The following is a 16,052-nucleotide window of genomic DNA, read 5'->3' on the forward strand; positions in this document are numbered from 1 at the left end:
CAAAAGAATGAAGGATTTAACCCAGATCTCTTGACTGGGGGTGAATGTTTTGATTTGTTCTGCATTCCGTCCATCAATTGTGTGTCTTTTGCTTTCTCGCCCTAAGTGCGCCAGGTATGCCCAGATGTGGGTCCTGGGCTCGCCGTGCCACTGGAGTCAAGCTATCCTGACTGAGGAGGGGTGAAACCCCGAAACCGGTCCTAGGATGCTTGTTTCCAGTGCAGGGGACCCTGGGTTGACAGTTCAGGCTGGACTGTTCCCATGAGGCACTGGGTCAAGACTGATTTGCATATGGCCAAGTCTAAACTGGGGTGGCATGGTGAGCAAAAGAATGATAGATTTAACCCAGATCTCTTGACTGGGGGTGAATGTTTTGATTTGTTCTGCTTTCCGTCCATCAATTGTGTGTCTTTGGCTTTCTCGCCCTAAGTGCGCCAGGTATGCCCAGACGTGGGTCCTGGGCTCGCCGTGCCACTGGAGTCAAGCTATCTTGGCTGAGGAGGGGTGAAACCCCGAAACCGGTCCTAGGATGCTTGCTTCCAGTCCAGGGAGAACCTAGCTTGGCAGTTCGGTCTGGACTGTTCCAATGAGGCACAGGGTCAAGACTGATTTGCATATGGCCAAGTCCAAACTGGGGTGGCATGGTGAGCAAAAGAATGATGGATTTAACCCATATCTCTTGACTGGGGGTGAATGTTTTGATTTGTTCTGCATTCCATCCATCAATTGTGTGTCTTTTGCCAATTTTAATTGAATGCTGCTCAGTTCCTAAATAAACTTAAAGTAAAAGGGACATACCTAAAATTGAAATGCAATTGAGATCCTTTCTGTTAAATTGAATCTTCCTAAGTTGTTCCTTATTAGTAAGCTTCGATATATAAAAATATTTATATTAGTTCTATACGTGGCAATTCCAATTGTAAATCGTGAAGTATAAAAACAAGGCTTTGTGATGGGTGCGGAAGGCGGAGAGCAATGCAATGTAGATTAGAACAGTAGGACGAATTAGGAATCTGATTGGTCCAAATAGAGTTGGACCACATGGAGAACAGGATTCGAATATGTAAATCATGAAGTATAAAAACAAGGTTTTGTGATTGGTGTGAAAAAATCTGCTAACCGGATTGGTACAAATAATGTTTAAAAGGAATAGCGCGCGAGAATTTTAACGACAGCGGGATTTATCGGACCGGCTATACGTGGACATGGGCTCATGGGCTTGGAGAAGGTAATAGCACGCACGCGCGCTATGCTGCTGTAATTATAATCTACAGCGCTGCTTACATTTTAAAAAATCGTTTTTGTATTTTGTTTGTTTAAATTGCATTATCCCCTGTTTTTAGTCAATCTTTGTGTGCCCACATACTTGCACCTTCAATTGGGCCCCCCACCGCGCTTTTCGCGGATCTGTTGTCATCTTTCCTCTCGCCTTCGTGTTTGGCGCCTGGTCGCCATCTTGGGGGTGGCGAGTAGCGAGTGTGCCACTTGTTTGAGCGCTCTAGCGCTCACTAGGTCCACAGGTGAGCCCTACTTAATGCTCGCTTTCAGCGCGCAGCGGTAGCGCCGGACTCGCGCCGGAGTCAAGCCAGAGTCCTGCCCGTCTGCGCCCGTCTGTGCCCGTCAGCGTCCCGGAGGCGATCGGAGCGGCGGGTAGGGTTCTAAACACCAGGGATGTGTCCCCCTGGGACACCAGTGTTGCATTATTCCCCTGGGGAACTTCGCTCCTTTGATACCTTGGTCGCAGGCTGTCGCACTGTCTTTCCCGGACGCCATGGCGGGAAACGCGGCTGCCCTGGCTGTGGCTGGCGCCCTAACCGCTCTCAGTTATCACGCCCCAACAAGAACACTCTCAGTGTGGGTTATCGCTGCATGCTATTAAACACCAGGTCGGCGTGCAAACATGCGCAAGACATATTTGAGCTTCTAGATACAGTGAAGCCACTATGTCTTATGCTTACTGAGACGTGGTGGGGTGAATTTTCCAATCCTGATGTTGTTACGACAATCCCGCCGGATTATAACATTTTCAGGAAGGATAGAGCTAAGGGAAGGGGTGGTGGAGTGGCACTGGTGGTCAAGAAAGGCACGCCTTGTGCGATTCTGCCAGTGAAGGACATCCGAGGCTCGGAGACCCTCGCTTTTTCCATTACTCTGTCTCCACATCAATCCGTCAAGGGATTACTCGTGTATAGACCACCTGGTGTACCCGGTACGTTCTTTGAAGATCTGGACTCCGTGTTGTTGGGGCTGGCCCTGAAAGCAGAACATTGCATCGTGGCAGGGGATTTTAACTTTCGGATGGATGATCCGTCTGACCCTGCTGCTATTAAACTTTCTGAGGCTATGGCCCCGCTGGGACTGATTCCTCATTTGCAGGAGCCTACGCACGAAAAGGGGCACACTCTTGACCAGGTATTCTCGTCTTCCCCTCTCGGGGCGATTGAGATTATACCAGTACTATGGTCTGACCACTTGCTTGCCAAATTTACGATCAAAGGCACAGGCAAACCGGCGGCTGCCTTGGCTCAGCAACAGGGTTGTGTCCATAGGGCATATCATCGTGTGACCCCAGAGATGCTGGCTCAGGCTGCTGTGGATCATCCATGCTCCCTCTCTGGTGATCTGGATAGGGACTTGGAGACCCTGCAAGCTTGGCTTCTAGACAGGCTGAATGATCTGGCCCCGGAACTGTCACCCCGCCTGACACCGAAACGGGTCTCTGCGCCTTGGTTCACCGCAGCACTGTCGGCTACGCGGCAGCAGTGTAAGGTGGCCGAGAGAGCTTGGCGGGCACAATATGATACTGTAGCCAAGCTGACCTATAAAACGGTGGTCAAGGCCTATCACCGGGACATTCGCCTGGAAAAAAAAGCGTATCTTGCAAGGAGAATAGAAGCTGCTTCTAACTCCTGCAAGGAGATTTTCTCCATTGTGAGAGAATTTATTTCCCCATGGTCTAACACCTCGGATGAAAAACCGTCTGGTACCTGGGCTTCGGACCTTGCTGATTTTTTTACGAGCAAGATCCAACGTATACAGGACTCTTTTCCATCGCCTGGGCCCATGGGCCAGACTAATCCTGAAGCCATTCTATCTCCGAGGGCTTGGCCTGGTGTGACGCTGAGTGTGTTTCCTTCGCTTTCGGCTCCTGATTCTTTAGCGCTAATGGGCAATCTTAAATCGGGCTCGCCCCTCGACCCATGCCCTGCTAAATTTTTAGCGAAAGTTGCGGAGGTGATTAATCCATTAGCAAACCCGCTGTTGAATCTTTCGCTGAGTCAGGGAGTGGTCCCGCACGCCTGGAAGCAGGCGATGGTGATTCCATTGCTTAAAAAGCCAGGCCTAGACCCGAAGGCCCCGGTCAATTATAGGCCCATCTCTCTGTTGCCGGCTCTCACGAAGATTGTGGAAAAGCACGTTCAGGTTGTGCTTTCCAATTTTCTTGAGACCAACGAGATCTTGCACGCCACCCAGTCCGGTTTTCGTCCTCATCTCAGCACAGAGACTGCGCTCCTTGAAGTCTCAGAAACCATTAAAGGTGTCCTGGACTCGGGGGGCAAAGCCATGCTGGTGTTGTTGGATTTGTCGGCGGCGTTCGACACCGTGCCCCCATGATGGCCTTCTCGCAAGACTCTTTGAGATAGGTTTGCGGGGGACGGTGCTCGGATGGTTTTCTTCCTTTCTTGCCGGCCGCCGGCAAACGGTCTGGGCCTCGCCAGATTCCGCCGTGATGCCGCCTCTGGGAGTCGGGGTCCCACAGGGCTCTATCTTGAGCCCGACCCTATTTAACATCTTCATGACCCCGTTGGCGGCACTGGCGGAGTCGTATGGGGCCCAGATCGTATCCTACGCTGACGACACCCAGCTCCTCTTCTCGTGTAAGAGAGGAGGAGACTTTGATGGGGAGAGTATCAGGGATTGCCTTGGGGCTGTTTTTCAATGGTTCCAACTGAACAGCCTCAAGTGCAATTCCGATAAGTCGGAGGTACTCTTCTTTGGGTGCGACACTGAGCCAGACTGGCAGGCCTGTTGGCCGGTTGCTATGTTTCCTCCGTCCTGCTCCTCCCAAATTGCCAAGAATTTGGGGGTCAAGATGGATAAGGGGCTAACATTTAAATCCCAGATCCTCGGGGTGTCGGGCACCTGCTTCGGCATCCTTAGGATGCTGCGGCGGTTCCTTCCCCTGCTGTCCGAGGAGCATAGGAAACTGACAGTGCAGGCTCTGATCGGGTCCAGGTTGGATTATTCTAACATTCTTTACCTGGGCCTGCCAGAGTATTTGCTGCAGCGGCTCCAAGTGGTGCAGAACGCTGCTGCGAGAGCAATCTTTGGATTAAATAGACGGGCCAGTGCTTCTGGCTTGTTGAGAACCTTGCATTGGCTCCCTATCCGGAAGCGGATCGCCTTCAAGGCTCTGACTCTGGCCTACAAAGCTCTCCACGCGGTGGGAGCTAAGTATCTTCAAAAGAGACTGGTTTTCTATCAGCCGACCCGGTCTTTGAGGTCGGAATCTTTGTTTTTGGCGGTTGTTCCGCGCGTGAAGAGAGCTCGCCTGGGTGGCCGCTCGTTTGGACTACTGGCGCCACAGATGTGGAACTCTCTGCCGCTCACTTTGCGGGGAGCTACCAGCCTTTTAGCTTTTAGAAAAAGCCTTAAAACTTGGCTATTTACCCAGTAGCTTGTATTTTTTTGCATGTATTTGTCTGGCATTTTGTTTTTATTTTTTTAACGGTGTTATGTTATTGTGTTGCAGCCTTCCTTTTCCAAAAAGCGCCGGGACACTCTTTTTGAGTAGCCGTGCGCTATACAAAAGAATAAATAACATAACATAACATAACATTGTGGCAGTTGTTGGTAAGCAGATAGGACTTGAGAGTGGTGTCGTTGGGAATTTGCTTCCGTTATGGTAGAGAAAATAGAATGTTACTTTGATTTTTTTTATGAAGGATTTGTAGTTGGTGAATGATGCTCGAGATAACAAAGGTGCCTCAGTAAAATAGAAAGTTTAAGTGACACAACAGCTCCCTTTAGACGATTAGCGTAATGTTTGGGATTTGTAACATGAGCCTCTTCCTTTAGGGGAGAGAAAATAGAATATTACTTAAAGCTTTTAAGAAGTACTTTAGTGATCTGTGGTCTTTAAAATGATGCTCGAGATAACAAATGTGTCTCAGTAAAGTAGAAAGTTTAAGTGACACAACAGTTCTTTTTAGATGATTAGATTAATGATTGTGCGAATATGAAATATAAGAATGGTTATCTATCTTTCTTGGATACAGAAAAGATTTGTGTAATATTGCAGCCAAGTTACGGATGAATAATGAAGCGTACAGACTTAGTGAGGATCGTTAAAAAAGCATAAAGGTATGTACTGTAACGAAATATACTCTGATCTCGGGGGCAGAGGATATAAAATTGATTGGTTAATAGTAGGTTTCATTAGGATTAATATTTCTTTTTTAGAATTTACCAACAGTAGGATCGAAAGACGCTTCGTTTGAACACAATTTGTATATACTGGATATGAATTGAGGGCCAACCGATCAAATACGAGATATATCTGATATGGATTTTTAAATTGACTAGGTAGGTTTGGATTATCAAAGGAAGAGTAATTAGGTTTATCATAATTGCCACGATGAGAACTAATATAATATTTTTATATTTAGATATCAAAACTTACTAATAAGGAACAACTTAGGAAGATTCAATTTAACAAAAAGGATCTCAATTGCATTTCAATTTTAGGTATGTCCATTTTACTTTAAGTTTATTTAGGAACTAAGCAGCATTAAATTAAAATTGGACCAGAGGGTTCATGATAGGGTTAAGTAAAGTGAATATGTAAGCAGATGTAAGCAGAGATGTACACGATTGTAGAACTTCTTCAGGAAACAGAGATTGAATATCCTAGTGTGGAAGTGTGGAGAGTCATTCAAGAGAGGGGCAAGTCGAAAGGAGATCAGTTGAAGTTTAATGAGTCAAGGTGGGTGGGAAATGCTAAGGATTTAAGGGAGAAATTTGCTCATCAGAAAGGTTTTAGTTTCCGTTTTGAATGTTGACGTAGAAGAGATTCTTCTGATGCTCGGGGAGAGAGTTCCAAATTCTTGGTGCCGCTTCGGAGAATGTTCTATCAAATGTTCTTTTCTTGCTGAAGCAGGAAGGTTTTAAGAACAGATTGTCGGAACTCCTAGTGAGTCTGTTTCCACCCGATAGTGTAAGTTTCTGAGCAAGGTATTGGGTGTCTTGTGGTGTAAGGCTTTATGAGTGATGCAGGTCATCTTTAGCTGTATTATCGCTTCATAAGGCAGCCAGTTGAGTGCTTTCAGGTGAAGTAAGATGTGGTCAAATTTTCTAGAACCTGTTAAGAGTCTTGCGGCTGCGTGGAGACCAGCTTTTAAAAGGGCAGTGGAGATCTTGGGAAGACCCAATAGTGTTGTATATCCGTATTCCAGCCTCGAGATGACTAACGCTTGAACAACAGTTTAGAATCAATCATTTTTATTAGGTGATACGCTTCCAAAGTACACAGATCAACTGCCTACAACCAGCGGCCGGCAGAGCAAAATGGAATGGGCAGTACAGAGCGCACAGGTCTACGGCCCGGAGGGCGACCCCGCAAGAAAATGATTTAGTGTAGGCCAGGCCTGCCAGGCAATAGCTCATGTATCACTTTTATAAGGAAGATTCAAAAACAAAACAAATAAACACCCCCCAACCCCCCCGCCAAAATCCCACCCTCTCCGCATCAGTCTCTATCCTCCACTCCGAAGTCCCCGGAGGTCAAAAGCCCTAATCAAAGATGTGTCAAACCGCCCCAGTGGCCCCTGCCGGTTCCAAAGGGATAAGTTGAAGGATTTGCAAATATTTGGGGCATGTGACTTCCCTCAACTCCTTTGACAGAAGTTGCAAGAAAGGACCCCAAAGCTTAGCATATTCTGAACCCTTCCCATCAATTCTGAGCAATAGGCGCTCCATCACAAGAAGGTGCCAGAGCCTCCGGAGCCAGTCCCTCGGGTCCGGTGCCGCCGGAGAGACCCACTGCGCCAACAAAACCTGTCGCGCCGCAAGCAGCGCCAACGCAAGTTGTCTGCTTGTCTGCTTGCGCAAGGGAAAGGACTTGGGGTGAGGGAGACCCAACAGTGTGTGCACAGGCTCCCGCGGCAACTTGATCTGAAACGCCTCATCAAGATCGTCCAAGATCGCCGCCCAATACCACACCAGTTTCGGGCAGCGCCACAGCAAATGAACGAGGGTGCCAGGGTGACCACACCCCTCCCAGCAAAGGCCAGATTTACTAGGATCCCAAGACTGAATGCGCGCTGGAGTATAGTACCAATATGCCGCCACCTTATAGGCAGATTCTGCTCCCACCGTGTCCGACGCTGTGTGATGGGTGCGATAGAAAACATGCTCCCATTCCTTGCGCGTTAGCGGCCGTCCCAACTCAGTCTCCCACCGAACCTGTGCCTTCGACCGCTGCTGCTTAGGACGCGCCATTATCATTGCATACAGTTCCAATATGAGTTTCCGGTCATACTTCTTACAAACCAACCAGCGCTCAAAAGCGGTGAAGGGATGGGACATCAAGGCGAAGTTGGAGGGTAGGGTCACCCAATGTGCTAGCTGCGAGTAATGGAAGGCACCAGCTTTCGGCAGGTCAAAATAGCCTTTGCGCAGTTGGGCGAAGGGGATCACACCATCCGGATCAAAGAGGGAGCCCTCTCTCTTACATCCCTCCTCTCACCAGCGCTGAAAACAGGGGACGCACACCCCGGTGGAAAGTCAGGGTTGTCCACGATAGGGGTCATAGGGGAGGGGAACGTGGTCCAACCCCTTGAGCCCACCAACTGATCCCACACTTTGAGAGTCGGGGAGGTCACCGGAGACGAGTAGAGGCTCCATGCCCTATGCTTCCGCGGAAGCCAGAGCTCACGCCAGATATTACAACCAGCGATCGTCTGGTCCATAAAAAGCCAGTGCTTGCTGGACGAAGGTCGGTTCCACTCCGTGATATATCGGAGGCAAGAGGCCTGGTAATACGCACTCAAAAGCGGAAAGCCCAGCCCCCTGGCAGTCTTCGGCGAGGTAACAAGCGATAAAGCGAGTCTTGGTCTCCTATTATGCCATAAAAATTTATTAAGCAGGTCCTGCAACCTCCGGAGGGTACCCGGTGGTGGCTGCGTCGGGAGCAACTGGAACAAATAAAGGACACGCGGCAACACAGTCACCTTTACCGCAGCGAGCCGCCCCTACCAGGCCAGACCAAGGCGGGACCAATCGGATAACGACTTAGCAGTTTGCTCTACCAACAGCTTGTAATTGAGGTGGGCAGTTTCAGCAATGGAAGGGGTCAACCAGATACACAGGTAGGATATGTCAGAGTGCACCCATTGGAAGGCAAATTCCCACTGTAAGTCACTGACCTCATCCTCAGGGATAGAAAGATTAAGTACCAGCGATTTCGAAAAATTGACCTTAAATCCTGCTACCAATCCAAAATCATGAAGCTCTCGCGCCAGATACCGCAGGGTGGTACGCGGGTGAGTAAGGGAAAGAATAACATCGTCCGGATATAAACTAATTTTATGTATGTCGGCGCCAAACTTAATAACCGCAACATCCGTATTCGAGCGTATTCACTGGGCAAAGGGCTCCATATAGAGCGCGAATAATAGTGGAGACAGGGGGCAGCCCTGCCTCGTCCCCCTGGAGATGGGGAAGAGGGAAGACCGACACCCATTCACCCTCACCGACGCCTTAGGGGCTACGTAGAGACAGTGCACCCAGCGAAGAAAGTGCTCACCGAAACCAAAAGCTCGCAGAACAGCAAACATATAGTCCCAATCCCCTCAATCAAAGGCCTTCTCGGCGTCGATGGAAAGGAGACAAGCCTGGGCCCAAGATCGGTGAACCAGGTCAATAAGATGAATAAAACCTGATTGATCTGAGTCTATGATTCCGTCCATCAGCGGGCTGAGACGCGCCGCCAGAATACTCGCGAATAACTTGGCGTCGATATTTAAGAGGGAAATTGGCATATCCGAGCCACAGTCCCTTGGATCCTTCCCAGGCTTAAGTATGACCGTGATCGCGGCTTCCGACATAGAGGGAGTTATCTCCCCAGTATCCAGAAAAGAGTTAAAAAGACGCGTTAAAAGTGGAGCCAGCTCAGCGCAAAAGGTCTTAAAAAACAAAGCGGAGAGCACCATCCGGTCCAGGTGATTTGGCGATCTTAAGACGGGCTATCGGCGATATGACTGCCTCAATGCGGATGGCGGACTCCAACGCATCAGCCGAGGATGCAAACAACGGCGTAATGCAGCAGGATGCAAGGTAAGCCTCCCTTTCCTCTGACCTGGTCTCCTCCCTAGTGTACAAACGCTGATAAAAATGATGGAAAGAGTCCACAATAAGGGCGTCGGTAGTATGCTCCACCGCATGGGAGTCCCTAATGGATTGGATCGCTGTCCACTGCGCACTCGCACGCAGCCTATGGGCCAACAGATGCCCCCCCTTTATCCCAGCTGAGGTAAAATATTTGGAGCAAGCGCAAAAGCGCATGCTCGGCCCTATCGAGGTCTAGGTGTTTCAGCATGTGCCATTTCGTTTCAAGCTCCCTCCACACCCTAGGCGCACCGGTTTGTTTATGGATAGACTCCAAGGCTCCCACCTCCCGCTCCAGCTCCGCGCGCTTAGCCTTACGCAGGCGCGTAAACGCAGCCATCAGCGCTATGAACTCACCCCGGACTACCAGCTAAAAACGTACTCTCTCCCGTATACGAGTAATCACTGATTCCGAGTGTAGCAAAGAATCGCGCAGGCGCCATCCGGGAGATGGGGGTCGCGCAGCAGAAGAGCTAAGTTGCACCGATATGAGGGCATGATCGGAGAGTAAGCGGGGAGTGATAACCGCATCTGTCAAGCGGGGCAAAAGGGAGGTGGAGGCGAAGAAGTGGTCAAGGTGGGCGTAAGTTTTATGCGCTGCAGAGTAGAAAGTATAATCACGCTCAGTAGGATGCTGTATACACCAGACATCATGCAGACCGCCATCACTCATCCACTGTCTCCCCCCCTGCGATAGGGCCCCTGCACAATGGGACTGCTGCTCCGACCTATCCATGCACGCATCCATCACCACATTCAGGTCCCCACCCACTAAGATCAGGGTGTCTGGCGAAGCCAGAACCTCAGAAAAGGCCGCCTTCAGGAAGGGTTCCTGATGCTCATTCGGGGCGTACATCGATCCTATAGTGAAGTACGTGTCCCCCATTGCACACGAAGCACAAGGAGTCTCCCCTTAATCTCAGCAACCTGGGAGAGAACCTTACATTGAGCGCGCGCTAAAAAGAACTGCGACCCCATGTCTTTTAGCCGTGACGGAAGACCACACCTGTAGAGGAAAGCGCCGATCTCTCATCCGCTTTGTGTCTTTAGAGAGGAGATGAGTCTCCTGCAGCAAACACATGTCGCCCCCCACTCCCTCCAGGAGGGACAGGATAGCAGAGCGCTTAACCGGGTTATTTAAGCCCCTAACATTCAGACTTACCACCTTAAGACTCCTACCCATGGAGGTCAGGGGGGAAAAAGCCAGGGCCTAAGCGCAGGACCCCAGAGCGATGAGGCGAGCCAAAGGGCAGCAACTCTAGGACAGACATTTCCCAAACCCATAAGAGGACTGATGCGGAGCCCCAAAACATTCCCCAAAACAACCCTTTCCCCCACCCACCCCCCTCCCCTAGTCCCAGGAAAAAACACCGCTAACACAAAAAAGACCAGGGCCCTGAGAAAGGACAACAGTCTGTCACGTGAAACAAACGATGTGGGGAACATGGCACCATGAGAAATGACACCTCGGTACTGAGGGCAATAGCCATCCAACCCCCAAAGGGTAGTTGATGATAAGAACTCTCAACCAAGGACCTTTCCCCAACGGCGCCGTACGAAAAAGTCCACCTGATGCCCGCTACATAAGGTTCATGGAGCGCCGTTGTTGTCCGTCACCTGTGCCACTGATGTAACCGCTGCCTCCTCTCCAAAAGGCTTGTGGACACGTCAGGCCCCGAGGACCGAGGGGAGCGCCCAACTCGCCATCTGAGCGTCTGCGCCGCCGCGAGGGAGCGCCAGCAACCCCAGTCGGGGAGGAGGGCCGATCTAACCCCAGAACTTCATAAGCAGTAGCCAAAGAACGGAGCTGGAGGAGTTTACCCTGATATTTAAAGATAAGTCGGAATGGGTGACCCCACGAATATGGGATGTTATTCTCACGAAGGTGAGTAGTGATGGGCTTAAACTCCCTACGTTTCACCAGGGTGGAAGCAGCTAAATCCTGAAAGAGGGTCGGCTGGTGGCCCCGAACCTGCACCGGGTTAAGATCACGGGCCTTCCGCAGAATTTGCTCTTTGAGCTGGAAATCGTGCACGCACACCAGTATGTCTGGTGGGGGAGCCTTCGCACCCCTCGGCAAGCCAACACGATGCACACGGTCCATCAGGATTTCCCGCTCTGTCCCCTCCCCTAGAATCTGCCGAAAGAGTTGAAGAACATAGTCACGGAGATCGTCCCCCTCTCCTTTCCATGGCACCGCACGAATTCTGATGTTATTCCGTCGAGGCCGGTTTTCGAGGTCCTCGACGTGGGCCTGCAAGTCAAGGTTTTGCTCCGTGAGACGGATGACATCCTGGTGGAGCTGATGCAGATCATCCTCACGCCCCAAATCATGCTCTTCCACAATGGCGACGTGATCCCCAAGGGTGTCCAAGTCGCGCCACACTTTACGAAGGTCAGAGGAGAGTTGGGAGCGGAGTTCCAGAATATCCTCCTTGATGGCAGAGAATAAGTCAAGCATAAACGCCTTAGTGACCGGCTGGTCACTATCCTCAGGCGGTTGCGAAAGTGGGGCCGATTGAGAACAGGACGGACCCGTGGGCTTCTGCATATCGTCTTTAAGGGTTTTGTCCCGCCTATTTTTAGTGGACGACATGGCAGCAAAACGGGCCTTCTACAAAGCGACCAGATCAGCAGGGCCCACGAGGCTGTAGAATCGGGGGCAGCGCTATGACACCACCGAAGCCCGACCCTAGAACACAGTAGGGCCACCAGCCCCTCGCTGACCGTCGACGCAAGGCCCGAGTGCCTGCTCCACACAAACAGCCGACACCCCACAACCGCAGGGCACAGCGCAGCGCCCCAGCAGCAGCAGCGGAAGGCCCCCGCTCCGCAGGCCCCAAAAGGCCTCACCAATGGTCCTCTACAGCACAGTACAGGTAAGGAAGCGCCGCCCGCCGGCCTGCGGGCCGAATATCGATCCCCGGAGCCAAAGTCACCAGCCTCCCGGGCCCTCAGCCAGCAATCAGGCCTGCCAGTGTCCAGGCAGAGGCAAGGGGAGATCACCCAGTCACCGCGTGCCTCCCCGCAGCGCCACACAAAGTTTAAGGGGAAGCACAGATCACTTTACACAGTGGTAGGCCACAGGGCCCTGCAGCAAGGCCTCACACGCGCCCCACCAACGCGAATCTCACCGCCCGCCTAGGTGCGGACTGATCGGCACCCCACAGCGGTGAGCACTGCCCCCAGTAACAGCACTCACCGCTAGCTCGCCAGGTGTTGAAGCCGGAAAGGGCGCGAATCTCCGCCGCGATGTCTCAGGGCCAGGAGCAGCGGGGCCAGGTCCTCCAGTAATTCGATTAGCGGCCCAAGAGCAGGCCGCACCGCTCGCTCTGCACTGCCCCCAAGGAATCCAAAGGGCGTGCCGCAGTCAACGCCACTGCCGTCTCCAGGCCGCCTCGGGGCACCCTCTCCACCTCCGTCGTCTCTCTATGCCGCCCAGCGTAGACACCAGCACAGATCAGTGGGGCCGCCGGGTTGCAGCAAGGCCGGGACCGGATGGCCCCGCCAAATCCAAGGATCGTCGCCGCACCTCAGGAAAGCGGACCGTGGAAGGCACCAGGCTCCGCAAATGTCAACGCTTCCCGCCGAAGGGCCACAATGCCGGAAGACGCCGAGCTGGGCCCGCCAGGGCGGCAAATGGCGGCTCGGGAGCAGGCCGTTCCACTTTCTCCGCAGGTACTCCAGACCCCACAAGGGGCGAGACCCAGGCAGCGCCGCTTCTGTCGGCTGACCGCCACTGATCTCCTCCGGTGCACCCGCCTCCACTCCACGCTGCCGATCGCGGCCGTCAATCCCAGGCAGGAGGTTCGCTGGTCCGCAGCAAGGCCGGGACCGGAAGGGCCCACAAAACACACGGTCGCCGCCGCTCCACAAAAGGAGGACCGCCGGAGGCATCAGGCAAGTGGCACACACAGAAGGGTATCACAGCAGGCTCGGATGGGCATCAGGGGGCCAGATAATGAAAGCGATGATCGGGCGGCGCCGGAGAGACAGAGAAACACGTCTTACTCCGCCGCCGTCTTAGCCACGCCCCTTTGAACAACAGTTTAGAAGGCCGGGGTCTCGATGAAAGGTTTCATTTTTCTGAGATAGCTGAGGTGAAAACGGGCATTTTTTGCTAGCATGTTGATGTGTGTTTGCATGTTTAGGTTCTTATCCTGCATGATTCCAAGTAATTTGATGGAGTCCACTGGGATCGGGGTACAGTTTAGAGCAGTGATCATCTTGGGAATGTCCATCAACGTCGCAGATTTCTTTTGGGGGGGGGGGGAATTAGAGGGAATTCAGTTTTTTGCGAGTTTAGCTTAAAGTGGTTGGTGGTTAGCCGGTGGACTGCCTTTCCAAGAGCATGATTCATCAACTTGATCTCTTCAAGGGAGGTGACCTTGATGTACAACTGTGTGTCATCTGCGTACATATGTAATGAGATATTCGACTGCTGTAGTAAATCAGTTAAGGGTTCGAAGTAGAGGTTGAATAGCGCAAGGGATAAGGTAGAGCCTTGGGTACTCCTAAAAGATTAGGCGATGGAGGAGATAGATTCTTGTTCACCATAAACATTTGCGTCCTGTTTTCCAAGAAGAATTTGAACCATTAAAGGACTGTGCCTGATAGTCCCATCCTGTTTTCTAGCCTCTCTAGAATTTTGCAATGATTAACAGTATCGTAGGCGGACGAGAGGTCGAGCAGCACTAGCAGACAAGTTTCATTCCGGTCGAGTGCAAGTAGGGCGTCGTCTACAATGTGTAGAATAGCCATTTGGGTGCTGTGTCCAGGTCTGAATCCAGATTGGCAGCCGTCCAGAAGCTTGACATTTGTGATGGGTTGGTTTAATTGTTGTTGAACACATTTTTCCAAGACCTTGGTTATCATGGGAATGTTGGTTATTCCCATGAGGCACAGGGTCAGACTGATTTTCATATGGCCATGTCTGAACTGGGGTGGCAGAGTGGGCTAAAGAACGGTGATGGATTAAACCCAGATCAGTTGACTGGGGGTGAGTGCTTGCAATGTTCAACACTCCGTCCATCATTTCCTTTGGTTTTTGCTTTTTTCGCCATAAGTTGGCAGGGTATGCTCAGACGTGAGTCCCTTGCTCACTTTGCCACTGGATTCAAGCAAGCCTGGCTGAAGACGGCTGAAATGCCAGAAACCGGTCCTAGGAAGCTTGTTTCCAGTCCAGGGAAGACATGGCTTGGCAGTTCGGGCTGGACTGTTCCCATGAGGCACAGGGTCAGACTGATTTGCATATGGCCATGTCTGAACTGGGGTGGCAGAGTGGGCTAAAGAACGGTGATGGATTAAACCCAGATCAGTTTACTGGGGGTGAGTGCTTGCAAAGTTCAACACTCCGTCCATCATTTCCTTTGGTTTTTGCTTTGTTCGCCATAAATTGGCAGGGTATGCTCAGACGTGAGTCCCTTGCTCACTTTGCCACTGGATTCAAGCAAGCCTGGCTGAAGACGGCTGAAATGCCAGAAACCGGTCCTAGGAAGCTTGTTTCCGGTCCAGGGAAGACATGGCTTGGCAGTTCGGGCTGGACTGTTCCCATGAGGCACAGGGTCAGACTGATTTGCATATGGCCTTGTCTGAACTGGGGTGGCAGAGTGGGTTAAAGAACGGTGATGGATTAAACCCAGATCAGTTGACTGGGGGTGAGTGCTTGCAATGTTCAACACTCCGCCCATCATTTCCTTTGGTTTTTGCTCTGTTCGCCATAAGTTGGCAGGGTATGCTCAGAAGTGAGTCCCTTGCTCACTTTCCACTGGATTCAAGCAAGCCTGGCTGAAGACGGCTGAAATGCCAGAAACCGGTCCTAGGAAGCTTGTTTCCGGTCCAGGGAAGACATGGCTTGGCAGTTCGGGCTGGACTGTTCCCATGAGGCACAGGGTCAGACTGATTTGCATATGGCCATGTCTGAACTAGGGTGGCAGAGTGGGCTAAAGAACGGTGATGGATTAAACCCAGATCAGTTGACTGGGGGTGAGTGCTTGCAAAGTTCAACACTCTGTTCATAATTTCCTTTGGTTTTTGCTTTGTTCGCCATAAGTTGGCAGGGTATGCTCAGACGTGAGTCCCTTGCTCACTTTGCCACTGGATTCAAGCAAGCCTGGCTGAAGACGGCTGAAATGCCAGAAACCGGTCCTAGGAAGCTTGTTTCCGGTCCAGGGAAGACATGGCTTGGCAGTTCGGGCTGGACTGTTCCCATGAGGCACAGGGTCAGACTGATTTGCATATGGCCATCTCTGAACTGGGGTGGCAGAGTGGGCTAAAGAACAGTGATGGATTAAACCCAGATCAGTTGACTGGGGGTGAGTGCTTGCAATGTTCAACACTCCGTCCATCATTTCCTTTGGTTTTTGCAATGTTGGTTATTGGTCATAAGTTATTTGGGTCAGAGGGGTTATCTGAAGGTTTTTTCAGTATGGGGGTGACTTGACCAATTTTTACATCCAGTTGTAAGCAAGAATCTGATCTAAAGGCCACTCTGTATTGTATTTTTCACAATAAATCTTCAACAACAACAGCTAAAGGCAAAACCTAAAATCATTACAAGTCAGTCAACATATTAGGAAGAAGAGTATTTGTGACAGGCTTTTTCTCCTGGGCCTGCAGCTTCAGATGCCTAAAGCACTCAAAAGTGTGAGAAGGTTGGCGTTGCT

Source organism: Triturus cristatus, chromosome 6 (genome assembly GCF_964204655.1).
Source record: "Triturus cristatus chromosome 6, aTriCri1.1, whole genome shotgun sequence".
Classification (NCBI taxonomy): domain Eukaryota; kingdom Metazoa; phylum Chordata; class Amphibia; order Caudata; family Salamandridae; genus Triturus; species Triturus cristatus.